The sequence below is a fragment of the Cryptomeria japonica genome, chromosome 9 (assembly GCF_030272615.1).
Source record: "Cryptomeria japonica chromosome 9, Sugi_1.0, whole genome shotgun sequence".
Taxonomy (NCBI): Eukaryota; Viridiplantae; Streptophyta; class Pinopsida; order Cupressales; family Cupressaceae; genus Cryptomeria; species Cryptomeria japonica.
In genome coordinates, this window is record NC_081413.1 from 75,163,694 (window position 1) to 75,186,115 (window position 22,422).

The following is a 22,422-nucleotide window of genomic DNA, read 5'->3' on the forward strand; positions in this document are numbered from 1 at the left end:
GAGTAGGAGCTAAGGAAAGAGAAATGGGTTGCCTACAAGAAGGCTCTTGATTTTTTACACCAATTCGATAGTAGCTATGACCCTTTATCTAGTTTTCACCCCTTTGAGGAAAAGGAAAAATTCCTAATTCTTTGCTTTGAGGATGTATTGTAAACATTAAAAGAAAAGAGGGAAGCAGTGATTAAAAACAACCTTGAGAAGGCAAGACTAGTTCTAGCTAGGTATGTATCTATTATAGCAATCCCTCCTGGTGATTATGTATTACATAGAAAATCCAAGTATAGTGTGTTGCTGCCCATAATAGGGGAGCCTTCTACTTCAAGAGGGAAGAGGAAAATAAAAGATGTCATTAACATTCAGGATTCCCCAAAGAAGCAAAGGGTGGGAAAGGAAGTGAAAACTAATGAGCCCCTATATTCCCCATCTCAACCCCCCATTCATATAGGAGATGAGCAGGTAGGAGGTGAACAATTGTTGCAGTTAGGGAGTCTCAAGGAGATCGCCTATACATATGATGAAATAGAATATGGAATACCAAAGGAGCCAGAAGATGCTGAGATGAACATAACCACCAATGAGTTCAAAGGCCAAGAACTAGATCCTGCTATTAAATAGGCCAATGAAGAATTCTTTGCTGATAGCAACTTTGTTACCTTAGGAGATTTCATGCAATTTGTGTGGAAGCAGAATATTGATAAGTTCAATGCTAGATGTGAGAAGAGGAAGAATGAGAAGCCCCACAAGGATGCAACTATGGTGGAGGAAGAAATAAAACAAGAAATGGTCATTGAATTTAAGACAATCACTCTTGAGCAAGGAAGGGAAATGGTAGGAAAGGCTGGTGTTCTCATCCTTCCCGAATGGGATATAGAAGATGCCTTGGTTTTAGAGGCAATTAGAAAAGAGACCAAGCTTATGGAAGGAGTAACCTTCAGCAAGGATAATCTTTCCCTGGGCATGTGGTGTTTGAAAAGAGATGAAAATAAAAGGAGAAAGGATAAACCAGAGTCCAGCTACCTTAGAGGTATGATAGTAAAGAGGGCACAAAATATTGGACTGGTTGAGGTTGCTAGCACAATCTTGGAAACTGCCAAATTCGGTGTTGCGGTGGTAGAGAAAGAAGAAAAGGAAAGGGCAGATCTCGAAGCTAAGTTAGAGATAGTCTTAAAAGATTACAATGATTCCAAAGGAGAGGTAGTAAGCCAAGATAGCATTATTGCTAAATTGAAAGGCCAATTGGCAGGACAATACCATCAAGGTGAGTCCTCAACCTTAATGATTGCTTCTCCTACTACATAGCCTCCACCTACTAGCCCTATCATTGATTTCCCACCTTCTCCTGCACCTTCTAGTTCCCAATCAGCTGAGATCACTCATCAAGAGTTGGAAAAGCTAAAACAGGCTCAAACCCTATTTGCAAATAAGTATGAAGAGAGAGTGAGGGCCACAATTCTGACTTTGGCTAACACTATAGGATCCTCATTAATGTATATCAACATGAATAAAGTTTTGGATATGTGGAATGAGCTCAATGGAGACAGGGCTATTCTAATGCCTATGTTGGACAAGTGGATGCCTAAGGAGGTGGACTTAGGACTTATATGTGTATCCTATGATGAGGCAGGGGCTGACCCCATTATCAAATCCACCTATGACATGACAAAGGATCTGACAAAACTAGCACAAGGAAGAGATAATGCAGAAAGGAAGATCAATTTGTATAAAAAAGAATATAGTGAGCAGAAATTTGAATTATTTCCCAGGGGTTTTGCCAATCCAGCTCAATTAAACGACAACCAAGTATGGCTTAATGAAATAGGAGCCAACCTATCATTAAGGGTAAAGGGAATCATTAACATAGATAATACTTCCCTATTTGTTAGAACAATTAAGGAGATAGAGAAAATAAAGTCACACTATGGCTTTCTAAACTCAAAAGTCAATAAAATAAGAAACTCTTGGAAGAGATTGGCTAAAGATAAGAGGGAAAGTTATTAACTTCTCATGGCCTGTTGATGACATGTATGAAGAGTGGACAAGTATGTATGGGGTGATGGATGCAAAGGTTCAAGAAGAAGCTATAGAGTGACAACCAATGAGAGGGGCCATTAGAAAATGAAGAAGACTTGTAACTTCTTGTTGAAACAAGAAGATTGTTGTAACAAACTTTTTTTGGAAAAGGTCCGAAGCTTGTATGCATCCATACTATTATAAATGGATACCAAGACTAGTTAGAGAGGGATCACAATAATTTTGTAAAGAAACTCTGCAGATATATATCTGGGTTTTTCTAGTTATTACAGAGAATATTTTGAGTCTTGTAAGACTTTTCAAAAATGAGTATCAATTTACATATCATAAACTTTCAAGCCTAAAATTTGTGTTGTCTTCTGGTGTGCTTTCAATAATTTACTAGTTTCATTTGAGTAATCTAGGTTTATTCAATTGAACATGGATTGTAATGCAATCTTTATGGATATGTTTCTTAGCTTTTCTCTTTAGGAGAGGAATTAAATACGCATGAAATATCTCTGTCAGTAGGTTATTTTGTTAGGAACATTGAATTTGATAAACATTTTTTAGTTTAACAAGGAAGGACTCTTATATATGTCAGGCATGTATGGGGTTAATAGAAACTGAAGTGATGAGATGCATGGGGATGTTTAATTGTGAAATCCTTGCTTAATTTAGATGACTCTGTAGCCTGGATAAGGCACTAGTATCAGTTGTAGTTCTCTTTCTATATCTCTTGAGGATCAATACTGGAAATGAGCATAAGCTTTCCTTTATATTTCAGTTTATGTTGAGGTGATAAGATCCCTTGGTTTTTGGACACTAGTTTACTATGGATCTCATTTAAATGTGTGAAATTATTCATAGAAGGTATACCTGCCTGAACTTTGGATAAGTTCAAAGTGTAGAAGGTTCTTGAAAACTTGTCATATGTTGCTCTAAGGTTCTTTTTTCTGTGATCTCTTCATTTGCAGACAGGGTTATTATTTTTCTTACAGGGGATAAGAGGGGAATCAAAATTTGAGAACAACAAAAGTGGTGACTCTATTGGGGAGAGTCATAGTATGTTACATGCTACAAATTTGTGCCTGAGATTTGTTCCAAAATTTGTTTGAATATTTATGTTTGTGACAAATCTTTTTCTTCTCTCTCGTGTATTTTTTCTCTTCTGTAGAAATTCTCCTGATTTTCAAAGTCTTTGAAAAAGATTTGTCAAGCTTGCTTTCTCATTTCCGCACATCTTGTGTGGGTGGCGACTCTGATAATTTTAACTAGTCCTTTTGAATAATTGAATTTTTTTTAAAAAGCAAGTGTAATGCAGAGAGGAAGAAACACCAGGTCTTTCATGAGGAAGCATCCTCATGAGACATTGTAAGAGGGATTACCTGAACAGGCACAGAGAGGCCAAAAAAGGTTAGTTGTACATGAGCCATCTAATGTTTCTTGGGTATAGAAGAGTATCAATATGGGTAAGTCATATGAGAGACCCATCTTTGCAAATTCAAATTCTTCTTCCCGTGAATCTGATCATGATATTTTAGGCTTTCATTATGGTTTGTTTTGAAATATTGAAGATGTACAAGTTTTTGATCAGAGGATATCCCATGCTAACTTTTTTGGCAAGGACAAAAGTAGTTCAAACATTAAGAGAGATTGTGTACCTAGGATAGTAGATGGGAACATCAGTCTGATAGATATTGACCAAGTCAATGTTTTAGATTCTAAAGAAATCTTCCCTGATGAAGATAAAGTATCCCAAGAAATTGAAACCCTCAATAGAAGAGTCCATCACTTAATTTCCTTAAGAGCACAAAAAGAAGCGAATAAAGAAAAGGAAATCAAAGAAAAATTGATGGAGAGGGATAGGCTTCTGAGATAGATTGCTGACCTTGAGTTATTCACCCAAGAAAAGGCTAAAAGTGAGGAAGAAGGTCCAGTCATCAGGGAAATCCTAATTCCCAAGACCAAACTTGCATACAAGTTAGTAGTGCAACCAAATAGGGAAGTCCTTAGTGACCCACAACCTGTTAGAGATAATGTTGACAAAGGAAAGCAGAAGTGCATGGAAGGAGGGTCTATATCTAAGACTATAGTGGAGATCTCTCACATGCTATCAGCACATGAAAGAGAGATGGAAAGGATGAGGAAAGAGAAGGAAGATTTACAAATGGAGTTAGAAAAGGCTGAATTAGAAGTAGCCAACTAGGAAGTTAAAAGAAAGATTAGCTATCTCAAAGCACCTCCTATCATATTTCCCTAAGTAGATCAAAATGAACTTTCTCCTCGGCATGCTTCACTCCCTCCAAGTAAAATTTAGCCAACTCTGCCTGTTAGCACTGCAACAGCCAATCAAGCCCCTATCACCAACCAAGGTAACCAAATCTCTCTGACTCAAAGCCCCAATGTAAGAATGAAGATGGGTAATAACCATGCTACTAACCAATTCCAGAGAAGACCTATTAATTTAGAACTTTATAGGCAGCTCTTTTTTGATGGAATCCTAGGGTACCCTTACCATGTTCCTACTGAATTGAGAGATAGACTTCACAAATTTGTTGGGAATAATGCAATCAGTGTAGAAGAGCTCTTAAAATATTTTGGTGACTTGATAAATGATTATGAAATTGTGGATGAAGATGTTATCATGAAGTTGTTTGTATAGTCCTTAGTAGATGATGTGAGGGACTGGTACAGAGGTCTCCCTATGAATAGCATTGGGTCTTGGGATGATTTTAAAAATTGTTTTCAGGAATAGTATGGTGACAAGACAAATGTGAGTTTCATGCTCAATGAGTTCAACAATATCAGAAAGTCTGACAATGAAATTGTCTCAGATTTTAATGCCAGATTTCAGAAAGCAATGCATAGGTTGTATCAAGTAATGAGGTTAGATGACAACATGTGCCTGAATACTTATTACAATGCCTTTGATTCTAAAATGGCCTATATTCTGAGGGATAAAAATCCGCATAGCTTGAGAGATGCATTTAGAATTGCCATCAATGTAGAGAGCAATAGAAAAGCATCTAGGAAACTAGGGAGAAGAATTGATGGTAGGTTGTGGCAGGAATCAAAACAGCAACCCAATAAAGTTGCTAAGGAAGAAGACAAAATAGAGAAATTAGTAACTGCCATGAAGGATCTTACTGCCAAGGTGAGAAAAAATGACAAACCTCATTACAACTGGCAAGATAGACCTCCTAGGTTGCATGATATGCCTTACAACACTACTTGGAAGGATGGTAAGCCTCAAAATGAGAAGCCAAAAAATACTCAGAGGCAAGATACCCCTGATCCTTTAAAAGGAAAAAATGTTCATAACATAGAGAATACTCCTTGGTGCATAGCTTGTGATGGACTACATTCTCCTCATCAATGTGTTGTAGCTCAAGCCCTTGAAGAATCCATGAGACAAGAGGTTGACCCTAATATAAATATGTTTGAAACTATCATAGAAAGTGATGATGAATCTTTACAAAGTGAATTTAGTGAGTGTGATGTGCTGGATAATAAAAGGCCTTACCAAGGACAACTAACACTTGATTGGTATCCCACTTTAAATGTGGTAACAATTGAAGATGAAGAAGTTCATCTCAGGAGGCCTAGTAATGAAGAAGTAAAAAGTCTCACTAAAGCTGCCATAGCCAAAGCCAAGAACAATTACAATTTGAGGAGTACTAAGAGGGATAGCGATCAAGGTGAACTTAGGTCCATGTTTATAAAGGAAGTATCCCAGAAGAAAGCAACGAGTAGTGCTACCTTGCCTCAAGATGGTCAAGAAAATAATAACCAAGTCAAAGAAGTAGCCAAGGGTATGGATGATAAAGCTACTAGTGATATACAAGAAGCTGCCACAATGAAGAAGGCAAGTCAGCCTAAGATAGAGAAAGCTAAAGCTAATACTAAGTTGATCAATAATCCCATATTTGATATGACTCAGGCTCTTACCCAAATGAAAGTCACTGTCCCATTGATATAACTATTGAAAATAAAGGAACATAGGGAGGCAGCTTTATCTTTACTTTTTAAGATATCTGACAGTAGCTCAGCTTTGTCTTCAGATTCAAGCAAGGATGAAAAGGATCATGAGTTGAAAACCCCAGAGGTATATGTTAGAACAACTATTACACAATAATCCTCATAGGTTGATCCTTTCTATGTTACTTTGTTAGTAAATAACCGGTTGATTAAAAAATGTATGATAGATTCTGGTGCAACTGCTAATGTAATGTCTTATGGTGTCATGAAAGAATTAGGACTATCAGTGAGTACAGCGTATGGGAAGTGTTATGCTATGGATAACAGAGAAGTACCTGTGATAGGTACAATGAAATATGTTGAATTAAAAACAATAGCATTCCCAAAAGCAACATACAAGATGGATGTCATTGTAACTGACACCAAACCTCATTATGGCATGTTGTTATCTAGGCAGTGGGCTGCTCCTGTGGGTGGAAATGTTCAGTTGGCTCTTTCATATGCTACTATCCCAATTAATGGAAACCAAGTCAAATTGTATAGGGAACCACATGCCACTAGGGTAATTGAGAAAGTAGATCCTAGTATACTCAACTATATGATTGATGTGGATCTTGACAATTTTAGATTGTAACCAATTTTACCTCAATTGAAGAATACTGACTCTATTGTGACTGAATTGGAATCTCAATAGCATGGTTTGTGGCAAATTTATTTTGATGGATCTTTCTCTAAAGAAGTATCTGGAGTAGGAGTTCTTTTTGTGTCCCCTTCAGGTATAACTTTCAAGTATTCCTTCTTGTTAGCCTTTCATTGTACAAAAAATACTGCTGAATATGAAGCCTTGTTATTGGGGCTTGAAGTTGCAAAAAGGCATGGGATTCAATTGTTGAGAGTGTTAGGAGATTCAGAATTGGTTGTTTCCCAAGTTAGATCTAAGTATGCATCTAAAAATGATAGACTGAAGAGGTACAAGCATGCAGTATGGGATGTGATTGACAATTTTAGTGTATTTTTTTATAAATTGGATAGAAAGATCTAAGAATATCATGACATATTTCTTAGCAAATGTTGCATTAAAGAATTATGATGCAACACTAACTAGTATATCCATAGTTGAGATATAAGCTAGGCCTTCCATTCCTGAAAATGTATATAATTGGCAAGTGTTTGTTGATGATGAAGATATTCTCAGGTTTATACAATGCATTGATGATTATGATGGACAAAAAATTGATTGCAATGCCTTGGTGGAAGTGGTTCAGAAATGATCTGGTTCAGTTAGAAACTAGTGAAATACCTAGAGGGTTGGTATAAATTGAAGGTATGTTCAGTTACAGTGACAGTCATCTGCACCAGCAATCAACCACTAAGTTAGTTAGAGGAAGTAAACTTGGGGATAGAATTATCCCTTAAGTTGGTATATATTGGAAAAAATTTGCCTCCTCATGTCAGAGTGAATCTTATTAATTTATTAAATAAATATAAGCATGTCTTTGATTGGTCTTATGAAGATCTAAAGGCATATAGACAAGATTTGTTTCAGCATGAAGTTCCTTTGCTTCCAGATGCTAAGCTTTTTAGACAAAAACAAAGACCTATTAACCCCCTGTTGGAATCTAAAATGCAGCAAGAATTAACTAGGTTAAGGGAAGGGGGAATCATTAAGCCTATAAGGCACTCATCATGGGTCTCAAATTTGGTCCCAATTAGAAAGAAGAATGGGGACATAAGACTTTGTGTTGACTTTAGGAACCTAAATGTTGCTTCATTGAAAGGTAATTACTCTTCTCCTAATATGGAAGCTATGTTGCAGGATGGGTTCTGAGGGTATAACCAGGTGTTAGTTAAAGAATCTAAACAATTCAAAACTACTTTCACCACCCCCTGGGGAACATATGTGTATGTCATAATGCCTTTTGGTTTGAAAAATGTTGGAGCTACTTTTCAGAGGGCGATGGATGTAGCTTTCAAAGAATTCATCAACATCATCATGGAATTATATCAAGATGATTTGACATGCTTCTCCAAAAGGGCGGATGACCATTGTGGATACTTAGAATAGGTTTTCAATAAGGCTCTGGAATTTGGGGTATCCTTAAATCCTAAGAAGTGTCATTTTGTTGTTACTGAAGGGAAGCTGCTAGGGCATATTGTCTCTAAAGAAGGAGTAAGAATAGACTCTGAAAGAATTGAGGCAATAAAAAATGTGCCTGAACCAAAAAATATTAAAGGTATCCAATATTTCTTGGGCAAAGTTAATTTTGTTAGAATATTTATTGCAAATTTTGCAGAGATAGTCAAGCCCATTGTTAAACTGCTTAAAAAGGATACAAAATTCTGCTGGGATCAAGAAGCTTCAAAGGCTTTTGCCGAGATAAAAAGGGCTATTCAGGAGGGCACCAGTGTTGAAGTCCCCTGACTATAGTAAGCCTTTCTCTTTGTTTTCTTTTGCTTAATATCACATAGTGGCTGCCGTCCTATTACAAAATGATAATGAAGGATATGAACATCATATAGCTTTTTATAGCAAATCTTTATACGCTACAGAGTTAAAATATGAAATTATGGAGAAGCAAGAATATGATTTGGTCAAGGTTGTTAAAGCTTTTAAGCCATATCTTGTAAATGCACAAGTAATTTCTTATGTCCCACATGCTATTGTCAAGGATATTTTATCCCAATCTAAGGTCATAGCTAAGAGATGCAGATGGATAACTAGAATCTAGGAGTTTGATTTAGAAATTAAGATCACTAAATTGGTAAGAGGTTTAGGCCTTGCTAAGCTTATGGCTGAGTCAAACCTTCTTGATGTTTAAGTAAATAATGTTGAAGCTCAAAACATCTTGGTTACCAATATTGAAACACAGCCTTGGTACTCAGAGATAGTACATTTTTTAAGGGATGCAACATTTTCAGAAGGAATGACCCATAACCAGAGAAGAACTCTGAAGTTGAAGTCACAAAAATATGTCCTTATTTGGGGTGACTTGTATTGGAGAAATAGAGATGGGGCATTGATAAAGTGTTTGGATGAATCCTGAGCTAAGAGAATGTTAACTAAAATGCATGATGGAGTGTGTGGGGGTCATTACTCTGCTAAGACAACTGCTGGTAAGATAATTCGGGCTGGGTATTATTGGCCTACGTTGTTTAAAGATGCCCATGAACATGTCAGGAGATGTGACCCATGCCAGAAGTTTTCATCCAAATTAAAGTATGAAGGGGCTTTACCCCTCAACCTAGTCACAGTGGAAGCCCCTTTTCTCCAATGGGGCATTGATTTTATTGGAGAAATTGTTGAGAAATCAGGAAGAGGTCATAGGTGGATTATAGTAGCTACTAATTATTTTACCAAATGGATTGAAGCTATACCCACTAGGAGAGCCACAAGTAAGGTTGTTATTGACTTTCTGATGGATAATGTCATAACCAGATTTAGAGTCCCTGTAAAACTAGTGATGGATAATGCCATGAGCTTCAAGTCAGAAGAGTTTGTTGAATTTTGCACCAGTCATGGAATAGTTATGTCTTACTCTTTGCCTTATCATCCTCAAGGTAATGGGCAAGCCGAATCAAGTAACAAGAGCCTCTTGAACATTATCAAGAAAATTCTGAAGAAGAATAAAAGGTCTTGGGACCAAAAATTAAAATTAGCTTTATGGGAAAATAGAGTTACTGTCAAGAAAGCTATTGGGGTTTCACCTTTTGAATTAGTTTATGGCACACAATCTAGGGTGCCAGTCAATAATCTTCTTCCAGTGTATAAGTTCTTGCGAGCTGAAGACATGGAGTTATCTGAACCTATGGAAGACCGGATGATTCAGATAGTGGAAGTTGAAGAATTTAGAACTCTGGCCAACAAGAGGAATCTAAAGATCCAATTGCAGTCCAAATATCTATTTGACAAGATAACCTTGTTGAGAAAGTTCCAAATTGGTGATGTAATTCTTCAATGGAATGTGAAAGGACAGGAAAAAGGAAAGCACAAAAAATTTGAGTCACTATGGATTGGCCCCTCTATTGTTTATGATCTTAATGGAAAGGATTCATATTTTTTGCAGAATATGAATGGTGAGGTACAAGAATTTCCAGTGCATGGACAATTCCTGAAACATTATTTCTCTTGATGTCCATGCACAGTAGGTCCTTGTCTGTACATATTTAGGTTTTCTTTTGTTGTTGTCTTGGGTTTGTGTTTAGTCTATTTCTCTAGAGGGTTTCTGAATTCTTGTGTTGATCTTGTGATCAACCATCCCCAGTCAAAGCCATTGTTATCATTGTTTAAAAAATGGGTATTCTTGTTTCACAATTGGCTAAAAGTCTGCAAAAAAAATGAGTCTGGTATGGTCTTGTTGCCTCTAGTTGTTTTAGGTCAAAGGATGGTTTAAGGTTTGAGTTCTAACCCTTCTAGTTTTTGAGAAAAACCCTCATGTTCTAAATCCATGTTACTTTTTCCACTTAGGGAAGGCTTCGTCTATCATGAGAAGTGTCCCCCCTTCTTATTTCTCCCTAGGCGGGTCTAGAAATGATTTATTTTCTCTAAGCCTTTCCTATGGTTCTTAAATTTTAATTGGGCTTCCTAACCATCGCGTAGGTTCCTTTTAATCTAACGATGCACATGAATTCACAGTTCAAAGACACTCATGAGTTACCATTCAAAAAATGGTGAAAGGTGAAAGTGGGTCCGACATCCAAGTTTTAACTAAGGTAAAGACCGATCAAGTTATTTTTGATCGGACAGCTCATGCGGTTTCACAAGATAAAGGTGCATAGGTTTTAGGCTTCGCAAAATGGCAAAAAGGAAACTTGATCCATGAGGTAGTAAGGATTCAAAGTAAAGACCGATCAAGTTCTTTTTGATTGGACGGTCAATGCTATTTCGTGACCCTAAGGTGATCGAGAGTTAACCTTCACGAAATAGTGAAATGACATGGCAGCCACTTGGTCGGTGTCATGGCAGAACAAATGAATCACACTGTGGATGAAAAGGCAACTTGTCGAATGCACATGGTGGTCCTGAAGTGGATCCCATGGAAGTTTTTTGACAAATAAGTGATTGACACGTCAGTTTCCTTTACCAGTCGATTGCCAAGTTGGATATTGTTGAGTCAAAGGGCCCACTTCCACCAAGTTAGGTTTGTTAAAAGGCAGGTATCTCAAGGAGGATCCAATGGTGAGAGCCATTTCACAGGACAAAGATGCAGGGTAATTACTATTCACAAAATAGCGAAAACCGCTAGCCTTAAATGCTTGGTGCACGGTTAGTGGGGTAAACTACCAGTCACTGGATAGGATAAAGACCGATCAAGTTCTTTTTGATTGGATGGCTTGCGTGGTTTCATTAGATGAAAGTGCACAATGTTTAGCTTTCGTGAAATAGCGAAAGAGATCCGAGCCCATTGCCAAATGAAGAGCAGTCAACAAAGTAAAAGTTGTGCAAGTTCCGCTTGATCTGACAGCTCACGCTATTTCAGAGGATGAAGATACGCGGATTTTAGGCTTCGCGAAATGGTGAAACAACAAAGTGATAGAAACACTCAGACATTTGTTATGATCCATTGGAGCCAAAATTTTGAATTCATTTCTGAATTCAATTCTGACGTGATGGACGAAGCATGCAATGTTAATGTCACAGTTAAGAGCCCGATTGCTGTATATACACTCACATCAATTGAAAGTAGGTATCATTTTATAGAGTTGTTGCAAAAAAGCTGGTGCAAAGAAGAGTTCTTCAGGCCAAAAAAAGGTTTTCTTATGTTTTTCTTACCAGTTACTTGAAAAATTGATGAACTGTGGTTTTATTCTTTTAAAGGATTGCTTTGATCAGTAATTGAAAAACTTGCATATCATTGAGATGGCACCTAGAAGGGATTTTATAGGGAAGGTCAATTACCAGGAGAGGGCATTTTGTGATGAGTTCCTAGAATAATTGTCTATGTCCACAAATGTAGCAACTAAAGTTAAGGAATTAGTGCCCAAGGCTCCTCGTTTGAGAATAGGAGAAGGATTATATGACAAGGGCAATTGGCTAAGAGATCCATAGATAGGGTTGTCTGGTCTAGGTCTATTCAAGGTTTGTTTTGGTATGAGATACTCCCCTACCCCAATGAATAGTATTTGGGAGTTAGATGCAGGTAAATTGGTGGTCCCTGAAGTTTTCATGGAAGTGGATCTCCTAACTCATATTGCACACAATTATTATCCTCTCACCAAAAGTGTTAGTGATATAAATGGAAAAACCCTCATTGAGGTCAATGATGATGAATTCAGAAACACATTTGGGCTCACTGAGGTGTCTAGTTATTTGGAGCCCATTAATTTTGAATCATTTGCTCAAGTCTACAGTGCATAGAGGAACCATCTTAGAAATGGGCCTCTTAAATTTATTTTTTTCAAAATAGGAGGATTGATTTTTGTAGGACCTAATACCATGGAGCCTTTCTCACTAAATTGGTTTACTCTTATAGCCAAAGGATTATACTAGTCACTCTGTCAGATTTTTGTAGAGGATGCTGAAGTGAACATGCCAACCTATTACATGTTAATGATAGCACAAATTTTAAATCCCTCTCTGGTAGTAACATTTGATTATACCCCCTACATCATTGATGCAATCCATGAAGGCTTGATAGGGATAAAGAATGACATCTTTTTCTATTCTAGGGTGGTGACTACTTTGCCAATGAAATGGATCTAGTGAAGGAAAAAGATGGGGAGAAAATGCTAGTTCAACTATGGAGCACAATGTTGTCATGGGACATGGAGGATGCTAGCTACTTAAAGTTTGATAAGTACTTTGCATCTAAAATTAGAATTCTCTTATGCTCAGAGAATCCAATGATCCCTAAAGCTCTTTTGGAGTTTCTTAGGCCTAAGGAGTTCGTTTCAGAGGCACTCCTTTTTTGTTACCACTTTGACAGCAGTTATGACCCTTTATCCACTTTTCACCCCTTTGAGGAAAGGAAAAATTCCTAACTCTTTGCTTTGAGGATGTAATGCAAACATTAAAAGAGAAGAGGGAAGCAGTGATTAAAAACAACCCTGAGAAGCAAAGACTAGTTCTAGCTAAGTCTGCATCTATTAAAGCAATCCCTCCTGGTGATTATGTATTACATAGAAAATCCAAGTACAGTGTGTTGGTGCCAACAATAGGGGAGTCTTCTACTTCAAGAGGGAAGAGGAAAATACAAAATGTCATTGACATTCAAGATTCCCCAAAGAAGCAAAGGATGGGAAAGGAAGTGCAAACTAATGAGCCCCTATATTCCCCATCTCAATCCCCCATTCATATAGGAGATGAGCAGGCAGCAGCTAAACAATTGTTGCAGTTAGGGAGTCTCAGGGAGATTTCCTATACATATGATGAAATGGAAGATGGAATGCCAAAGGAGCCAGAAGATGTTGAGATGAACATAACCACCACTGAGTTCAAAGGCCGGGAACTGGATCCTGCTATTAAACAAGCCAGTGAAGAATTCTTGGCTGATAGCAACTTTGTTACCTCAGGAGCTTTCATGAAATTTGTGTGGAAGTAGAATATTGATAAGTTCAATGCTAGATGTGAGAAGAGGAGGAATGAGGAGCCCCACAAGGATGCAACTGTGGTGGAGGAAGAAATAAAACAAGAAATGGTCACTAAATTTAAGACCATCACTCCTGAGCAAGGAAGGGAAATGGTAGCAAAGGCTGGTGTTCTCATCCTCCATGAATGGGATATACCAGATGCCTTGGTTTTAGAGGCAATCAGAAAAGATACCAAGCCTATGGAAGGAGTAACCTTCAGAAAGGATTATGTTTCCCTGGTCATGTGGTCTTTGAAAAGAGATGAAAATAAAAGGAGAAATGATACCCCAAAGTCCATCTACCTTAGAGGTATTATAGTAAAGAGGGTACAAAATATTGGAGTGGTGGAGGCTGCTAGCACAATCTTGGAAATTGCAAAATTTAGTGTTGTGATGGCAAAGAAAGAAGCAAAGAAAAGGGAGGATCTCCAAGCTAAGTTAGAGACAGTCTTAAAAGCTTACAATGATGCCAAAGGAGAGGTAGTAAGCCAAGATAGCATTATTGCTAAATTGAAATGCCAATTGGTAGGACAATACCATCAAGGTGAGCCCTCAACCTTAATGATTGCTTCTTCTCCTACACAACCTCCACCTACTAGCCCTATCATTGAATTCCCACCTTCTCCTGCACCTTTTGGTTCCCAATCAACTAAGATCACTCAATAGGAGTTGGAAAAGCTAAAACAGGCTCAAACCTTATTTTTAAATAATTATGAAGAGAGAGGGAGGGCCACAATTTTGAGTTTTGCTAACACTATAGGATCGTCATTAGTGTATATCAACATGAGTAAATTTTTGGATATATGGAATGAGCTCAATGGAGACAGGGCTATTCTAATGCCTCTTTTGGACAAGTGGATGCCCAGGGAGGTGGACTTAGGACTTATATGTGTATCCTATGATGAGGTAGGGGTTGACACCATTATCAAATCCACTTGTGACATGACAAAGGATCTGACAAAACTAGGACAAGGAAGAGATAATGCAGAGAGGAAGATCAATTTGTATAAAAAGGAATAGAGTGAGCAGAAATTTGAATTATTTCCTGTGGGTTTTGCTAGTGCAGCTCAATTGAAGGACAAAAAAGTATGGCTTAATGAAATAGGAGCCAACCTATCATTAAGGGTAAAGGGAATCATTAACATAGATGATACTTCCCTATTTGTTAGAACAATTGAGGAGATATAGAAAATAAAGTCACACTATGGCTTTCTAAACTCAGAAGTCAATAAAATAAGAAACTCTTGGAAGAGATTCACCAAGATAAGAGGGAAAGTTATTAACTTCTCATGGCATGCTGATGACATGTATGAAGAGTGGACAATAAAGTATTCAGTGCTGGATGCAAAAGTTCAAGATGAAGTTGGAGAGTGACAACCGACGAGAGGGGCCATTAGCAAATGAAGAAGACTTGTAACTTCTTGTTGAAACAAGAAGATTGTTGTAATAAACTTTTTTTGGAAAAGGTCCAAAGCTTGTATGCATCCATACTATTATAAATGGATACCAGGAATAGTTAGAGAGGGATCACAATAAATTTGTAAAGAAACTCTGCAGATATATATCTGGGTTTTTCTAGTTATTACAGAGAATATTTTGAGTTTTGTAAGACTTTTCAAAAATGAGTATCAATTTACATATCATAAACTTTCGAGCCTAAAATTTGTGTTTTCTTCTAGTGTGCTTTCAATAATTTACTAGTTTCATTTGAGTAATCTAGGTTTATTCAATTGAAAATGGATTGTAATGTAATCTTTATGGATATGTTTCTTAGCTTTTCTCTTTAGGAGAGGAATTAAATACTCATGAAATATCTCTATCAGTAGGTTATTTTGTTAGGAACTTTGAATTTGATAAACACTCTTTAGTTTAACAAGGAAGGACTCTTATATATGTCAGACATGTATGGGGTTAATAGAAGCCGAAGTGATGATATGCATGGGGATGTTTAATTGTGAAATCCTTGCTTAATTTAGATGACTTTGTACCCTGGATAAGGCACTGGTATTAGTTGTAGTTCTCTTTCTATATCTCTTGAGGATCAATACTAAAAATGTGCATAAGCTTTCCTTTATTATTTCAGTTTATGTTGAGGCAATAAGATCCACTAGTTTTTGGACACTGGTTTATTGTGGATCTCATTTAAAAGTGTGAAATTATTCACAGAAGGTGCACCCATCTGAAATTTGGATAAGTTCAAAGTGTAGAAGGTTCTTGAAACCTTGTCATATGTTGCTCTAAGGCTTTTTTTTCCTTGATCTCTTCATTTGCAGACAGGGTTATTATTTTTATTATAGGGGATAAGAGGGGAATCTGAATTTGAGAACAACAAATCCAATGTCTTGTACTGCTTTAGATCAGCATGTACTATGCCAGATTTAGTATCGGTTTAAGCTCTGCAATGTACATAAACCCTTATCCCAATAATTTGCATATTAGGTCTGCTATTATCTTTTCATATCTCGCTCTCTTAAATGATCTACAATGATCTCATACTTATATGAGTCATGTTACAATCCACCAAGTTGGCTTATAAAAGATTTTACAATTAATTACAAAAATAGATATATACAAAATTCTTGTCGGCCAAGGTGCCGACAATCTTCCTTTTGGTGTCAGTGATTTGTATGTCAGTGTAGAGTCTTTCGGTGCCAGTGTCGTATGATTGTAAGGTTGCCATCAATGAAAATACCTTAAATCACCTACAATTTCTCATTGGAGTGTGTATTTACCAACAAGAAATGGTCACTAAATTTAAGACCATCACTCTTGAGCAAGGAAGGGAAATGGTAGCAAAGGCTGGTGTTCTCATCCTCCATAAATGGGATATAGCAGATGCCTTGGTTTTAGAGGCAATCAGAAAAGATACCAAGCCTATGGAAGGAGTAACCTTCAGAAAGGATTATGTTTCCCTAGTCATGTGGTCTTTGAAAATAGATGAAAATAAAAGGAGAAATGATACCCCAAAGTCCATCTACCTTAGAGGTATTATAGTAAAGAGGGTACAAAATATTGGAGTGGTGGAGGCTGCTAGCACAATCTTGGAAATTGCAAAATTCAGTGTTGTGATGGCAAAGAAAGAAGCAAAGAAAAGGGAGGATCTCCAAGATAAGTTAGAGACAGTCTTAAAAGCTTACAATGATGCCAAAGGAGAGGTAGTAAGCCAAGATAGCATTATTGCTAAATTGAAATGCCAATTGGTAGGACAATACCATCAAGGTGAGCCCTCAACCTTAATGATTGCTTCTTCTCCTACACAACCTCCACCTACTAGCCCTATCATTGAATTCCCACCTTCTCCTACACCTTTTGGTTCCCAATCAGCTGAGATCACTCAACAGGAGTTGGAAAAGCTAAAACAGGCTCAAACCTTATTTTTAAATAATTATGAAGAGAGAGGGAGGGCCACAATTTTGAGTTTTTCTAACACTATAGGATCTTCATTAGTGTATATCAACATGAATAAATTTTTGGATATATGGAATGAGCTCAATGGAGACAGGGCTATTCTAATGCCTCTTTTGGACAAGTGGATGCCCAGGGAGGTGGACTTAGGACTTATATGTGTATCCTATGATGAGGTATGTGTCATATGTTTCTCTAAGGCTTTTTTTTCCTTGATCTCTTCATTTGCAGACAGGGTTATTATTTTTCTTATAGGGGATAAGAGGGGAATCTGAATTTGAGAACAACAAATCCAATGTCTTGTACTACTTTAGATCAGCATGTACTATGCCAGATTTAGTATCGGTTTAAGCTCTGCAATGTACATAAACCCTTATCCCAATAATTTGCATATTAGGTCTACTATTATCTTTTCATATCTCGCTCTCTTAAATGATCTACAATGATCTCATACTTATATGAGTCATGTTACAATCCACCAAGTCAGCTTATAAAAGATTTTACAATTAATTACAAAAATAGATATATACAAAATTCTTGTCGGCCACGGTGCCGATAATCTTCCTTTTGGTGTCGGTGATTTGTATGTCAGTGTAGAGTCTTTCAGTGCCAGTGTTGTATGATTGTAAGGTTGCCATCAATGAAAATACCTTAAATCACCTACAATTTCTCATTGGAGTGTGTATTTACCAACAATATCCCCCTTTGGCATTGATGGCAACACTCATGAGAAAAATCAAAAAGTGTCCAAAATGATGTCCAAAAAGAATCTCCCAAAATATCTTATCAAAACTGTGTTGTCAAAAATGTATGCTCCCCTTGAGCTAATGATGTCCTGTTTTGATCATTTTTTTCATGTCACTACTCCCCCTTTGACATCAATGACAAAGGTTGTCATTCAGTGTTAGTGGAGTGTGTTTCCTACAGGGATCCTTATATCCCGTGGGTTACAATCTAGAAGAGTTTAGCTATAACCAAATTTAGACTCTCAGTGAAATATTTACTATCTTTTAGTGTAGCCTATGTCCTTTGAATAGTACTGATGAGGTGATGCATTTGTTCCTCCAGTGTCTTCAGTCCTTGAACAAGTGCCTCAGAGAACTCTTTTCTCAAAGAGATGAGGTAGTCCAATTTGGGGCTGAGTTTATATTTAAGGTCTTTTTCCTTACCTTTTATTTTATCTTTCTCTTTTTCAAATTTCTCAATTTTTTCTTCTAGACTGTATATCTTCTGCTTTGTAACTGATAATGGTTCAGATGAACCGATGAGGTTATTAGCTATATTTTCAATCTCCTTTTGTACCTTACTTATTTCTTTGTCTATATCTATTGTCAAAACATTTGTCTTGCATGTATCTCTATAGAGTTCCTTAAACTACATTATTATTTTGTTTAGTGCCAGTAAAAGAGTGCCAATGTGTCCCATGCACTTCTTTATTGTTTCATCAAAAAAATTCTCTTTCTCTTTATTCATTTTCTCCTTAAACGTGTCCTCATTTATTTGATCAACTATCAAAATGTTGTCAGTAACAAACTTAGACAATGTGTCTAGTTGACCTAAACAATCTTTATTATCCACAATGCACTTGGGTGCTATCAATTTAAGAATGAGAATTGTATCATCAATAGCCTTATAGGCTTGTGCATTACACTCTATGATTTTATTTATTGAGTCCAGTAAGACCTCTATCACATTTGTAGGCCAGAATTCTGCTATAGAAGTACCAAATGTCTATCCAATTGTTTTTACAATTTCCATACTATCGGTTGTAGTGATAACCTTGCTTTCCTCTTTCTTAGGAGGATCTATTTGGGTATGCATTTCTATCAGCAAAGGTTTATGCTTTTCTATTTTTGTCAGTTGCACTGTCTCAGTTTGAACCTGTACATCAACCTATTTCTATTCCGGTACCTCAGAGGATTTCTCTGAGCTCTCAACTGTTGGTTTCTAAGATGTAGCCTCTAAATGTACTTCTGGTTTGTGTGTATTTGCCTCGGCACTATCCATGTCTAGTTTCTCTGATTGTTTCTCAGTAGAGTCCTTTTTCGGTTTCTCTAATTGTGTGCTAACATTGATTTCCACATCTGCAACTGGTGGCTTAGTAGCCACATCTTTCTTCTCGTGGTTTCTTTATCTACCACAATATTCACCTCTTGTGTATCAATATTAATGCTATACAAGATTTTAGACTCAGGATTTGTATCCTCTATAGGAGTCTCCATACTCTTAGTAGTAGCTTGATTATCAGCAGTATCTACCGGTGGAGTATCAGAAAGAGGTGGGGGTAAGTTGTGTGTTATATTTAGGTTAGGAGGTCCACCTACCTTACCTTTCCCCTTATCCATGTTCTTTTTGTTAGGATTCCCACAGATACTGAGAGGGGGGGGTGAATCAGTATCTAACCAGTATTTGGAATTTCTTAACTTAAGACATGTAGAACTTATTAGAACAATGTACTGGTAAGAAAAAAATAATGCAATAAATAGAGATAAGAACAACCACATGAAAAACACACAATAACACAATATTTTAACAAGGAAACCCGGTGTGGGAAAAACCTTGATGGGATTTGTGACCCACAATATTCACTTACTAGCCAATAAGAGAATATTACTACTACAAGAGGGGCCTGCACATGCAGGAAGGCCAAGTGCCTATAGCACACTGCTCAAAATAGAAGTCTCACTAACTTACAAAATGGATTATATAAATCCAGTGTCTTGTACTGCTTCAGAATAGCATCTATAATGCCAGATCCAATATCGATTTCTGCTCTACTTCTTACATAAACCCTTAACCTATAATTCACATAATAGGACTGCCTAATTACATTCCATATCTCACTTCATCTACCTCTATATCAATGTTCTACAATGAACTCTTATATATATGAGTCATTTTACATTAAGCCAAGTTGGCTTACAATGTTTTTTACAATAATAAACAAAATATATTATAACAAAAATCCTATCGGCCTCTGTGTCGATATGCTTCCTTTCTTTGCCGGTGCTAGTGGTCTAAGTGTTGGTGTAGAGTCTATTCTTGCTGGTGCCAGTGGAATGTCTTGCCGGTGTCATAGGATTGTAAGGTTGCCATCAATGACAAAACCTTCAATCACCTATAATGTCTCATTGGAGTGTGCATTTGCCAACACTTTTGATATACTCTGATAGTCTTGGGTCTTTTGAGTTCTTTTTTTCCTTTTTCAACAAAGAATATGTCCCATTTATTTGTAGTCTCTTCTAAAATTTCATTCATTCTCCCTACCATCAATGCTACATGTCGGTGACCAATTCAAAATATAGTCCAGTTAGCCTCATTGATTAATTGATCAATTTCTTCAGGTGAGTTCACTGGGTGAACTGCAAGTAATTTCTCAATTTTTATTTTCTTATCCAGCTCAATAATAGCTACCCTTCAAGCTTCAAGTCTTCTATAGAAATTAGTGGGTATCTCATCAACAATTTCCATCAAGAATTTCTTGTAAATATCCAAGTTTAAAATTACACAATTTTCTATGCTCTCTCTGTCATCAACTGAAAGTGTATTGTATAGTTTGCTAATATTCTTCAACTTTCCATCCTCTGTTATTTCACTAAGGAGCTTATCTAGTAGAGCAATGTCTTGTTTTACCTTTTTCTTCTTCAAAGTCAACTTTCTTGCTGGAGGCCTCACTGCCTATTACTTTTGTTTGTTTCTCCTAGGTGTAGGTGAGGGTACCAGTGAGGGTTTTCTTTTCCTTTCCACCCTTTTGAATATCATCAATATATCACTCTCAGAAGAAGTTCCAACTAGTGAAAGATGATCTTCCGGTTGAAGTCTTTCCAGCTCACTTTCCTTGATACGAGTTTGCTTCAAAACATCTTCCTTAATTGCCTTTGCCTATTGGGTTCCTTTCTTCATAGTTTCTTCAACTTGCTTAACCTTTTTCCTTGACTAAATTCCACTTTCAATTGTTTATGCATTTCCAAAGACTTTCTCAGTGGGTTTCTTTGGTGCTTCAAGGAGGGCTTTGCATAAGTTTCTATGATGTTTTCATATGTTTCATAGCTCATTTTTGTTACCCAGATAGTCCTAGGGACAATAGCCTCCATCTAGATTTTATCTTTCTTTATTACAAAACATATTTCTTTTTGATATTTATCCACAATTTCTTGTGGCAGTCTTGTTCTAGTCTTCATTCGAGCTTTCAGTGTCTAAAAAATGTTCATTTATGTTTTTCTCCCTTCTATCTCCCATGTTGTTTAATGTGTGCAGAAGTTGCTTTCCTACCGGTATGTCAAAACCAAAATCTCTCCTACCAATACCGGGTACTTGTTTACTAATGTACCACATTAAACATACAAGAAAATTCCTAAATCTAAAGGTTCCTTTCTTATCTCCCTTTATCTTCTTCATATTTTCAATGAATTCATCTTTGAGCCATTCACACACATCTATTCTAGCATTGTTGCTAACCATATCATATGCACTTTTGATACATAGGCTTGATACTGAGTTTAACCTATTTGCATGTGTAACTTTGTAGCCTAAAATCATACTGACAAATCTGACATTGATATCCTTCACATCATTTACCCTTAGAGACCTTTTGTCAAATGTTGCGTCGGTTAGGTCCATTACTATGTCATTAGAGACCTTTTTAGTTTTGTCAGGCTTGCTACCGGTGGAAGAACCTTGTTACTGCCTTTACTGCTTCTTTGGTGATTTTATGGATTGAATCCAACCAAAAGAATTCCCCATGAACTCTACTTATCACAATCCTTATAATATCCTTGAGAAAATTTGGGACACTAAGGATTTCAGTAAAACCTAGGGTTTCTACTATCTTATGTTCTAGTTTGATATTTCCAGATTCATCACAAGTCACAATCTGATACATGTTCTTAATTTCATCATCTCCTAATTCTTCTATATGAAAATTTATGTATAACCTAGGGTCTTCAGCATATACTACTCCCTTAGGTATTTTTGAAAATGCACCTATAGCATCATCTTTCTTCGTTGTTTCAGGAACAAACTTAAATACGGGTCTAGGGCACTTGATAATTTCAATTATAGTAGGGTTTGTAATAAATTCAGGAGTGGATGAGGAAGCCATAGTTATAAATACCTCAATCTTCCTTAGGGATGAGTGCTTGGATAAACTACTTCACTTCTTCGCTAAGGATGCCTTCACTCAAGAATTTTCACACTCTCAAAGATTTGAATGTTCGGTGAATGAAAAAGGAGCCAAAACAATTGCTTTATAATGTTATTTTCTCCAACTACCATATTTAATGCTTATCGGTTAAGTCAAAACTTAACTTATCTATTGGTAAAGAAGTAATTCAACTTCTCACCATCAATCGAGGATATAATAGCATGTATTTCAATTTATTTCTAAATCCTCAAAGGATTTTCCTTTCAGTTAGATGAAGAGTCTCCTACCGATGGAGGAGTATTCCCATCAACATTTTGA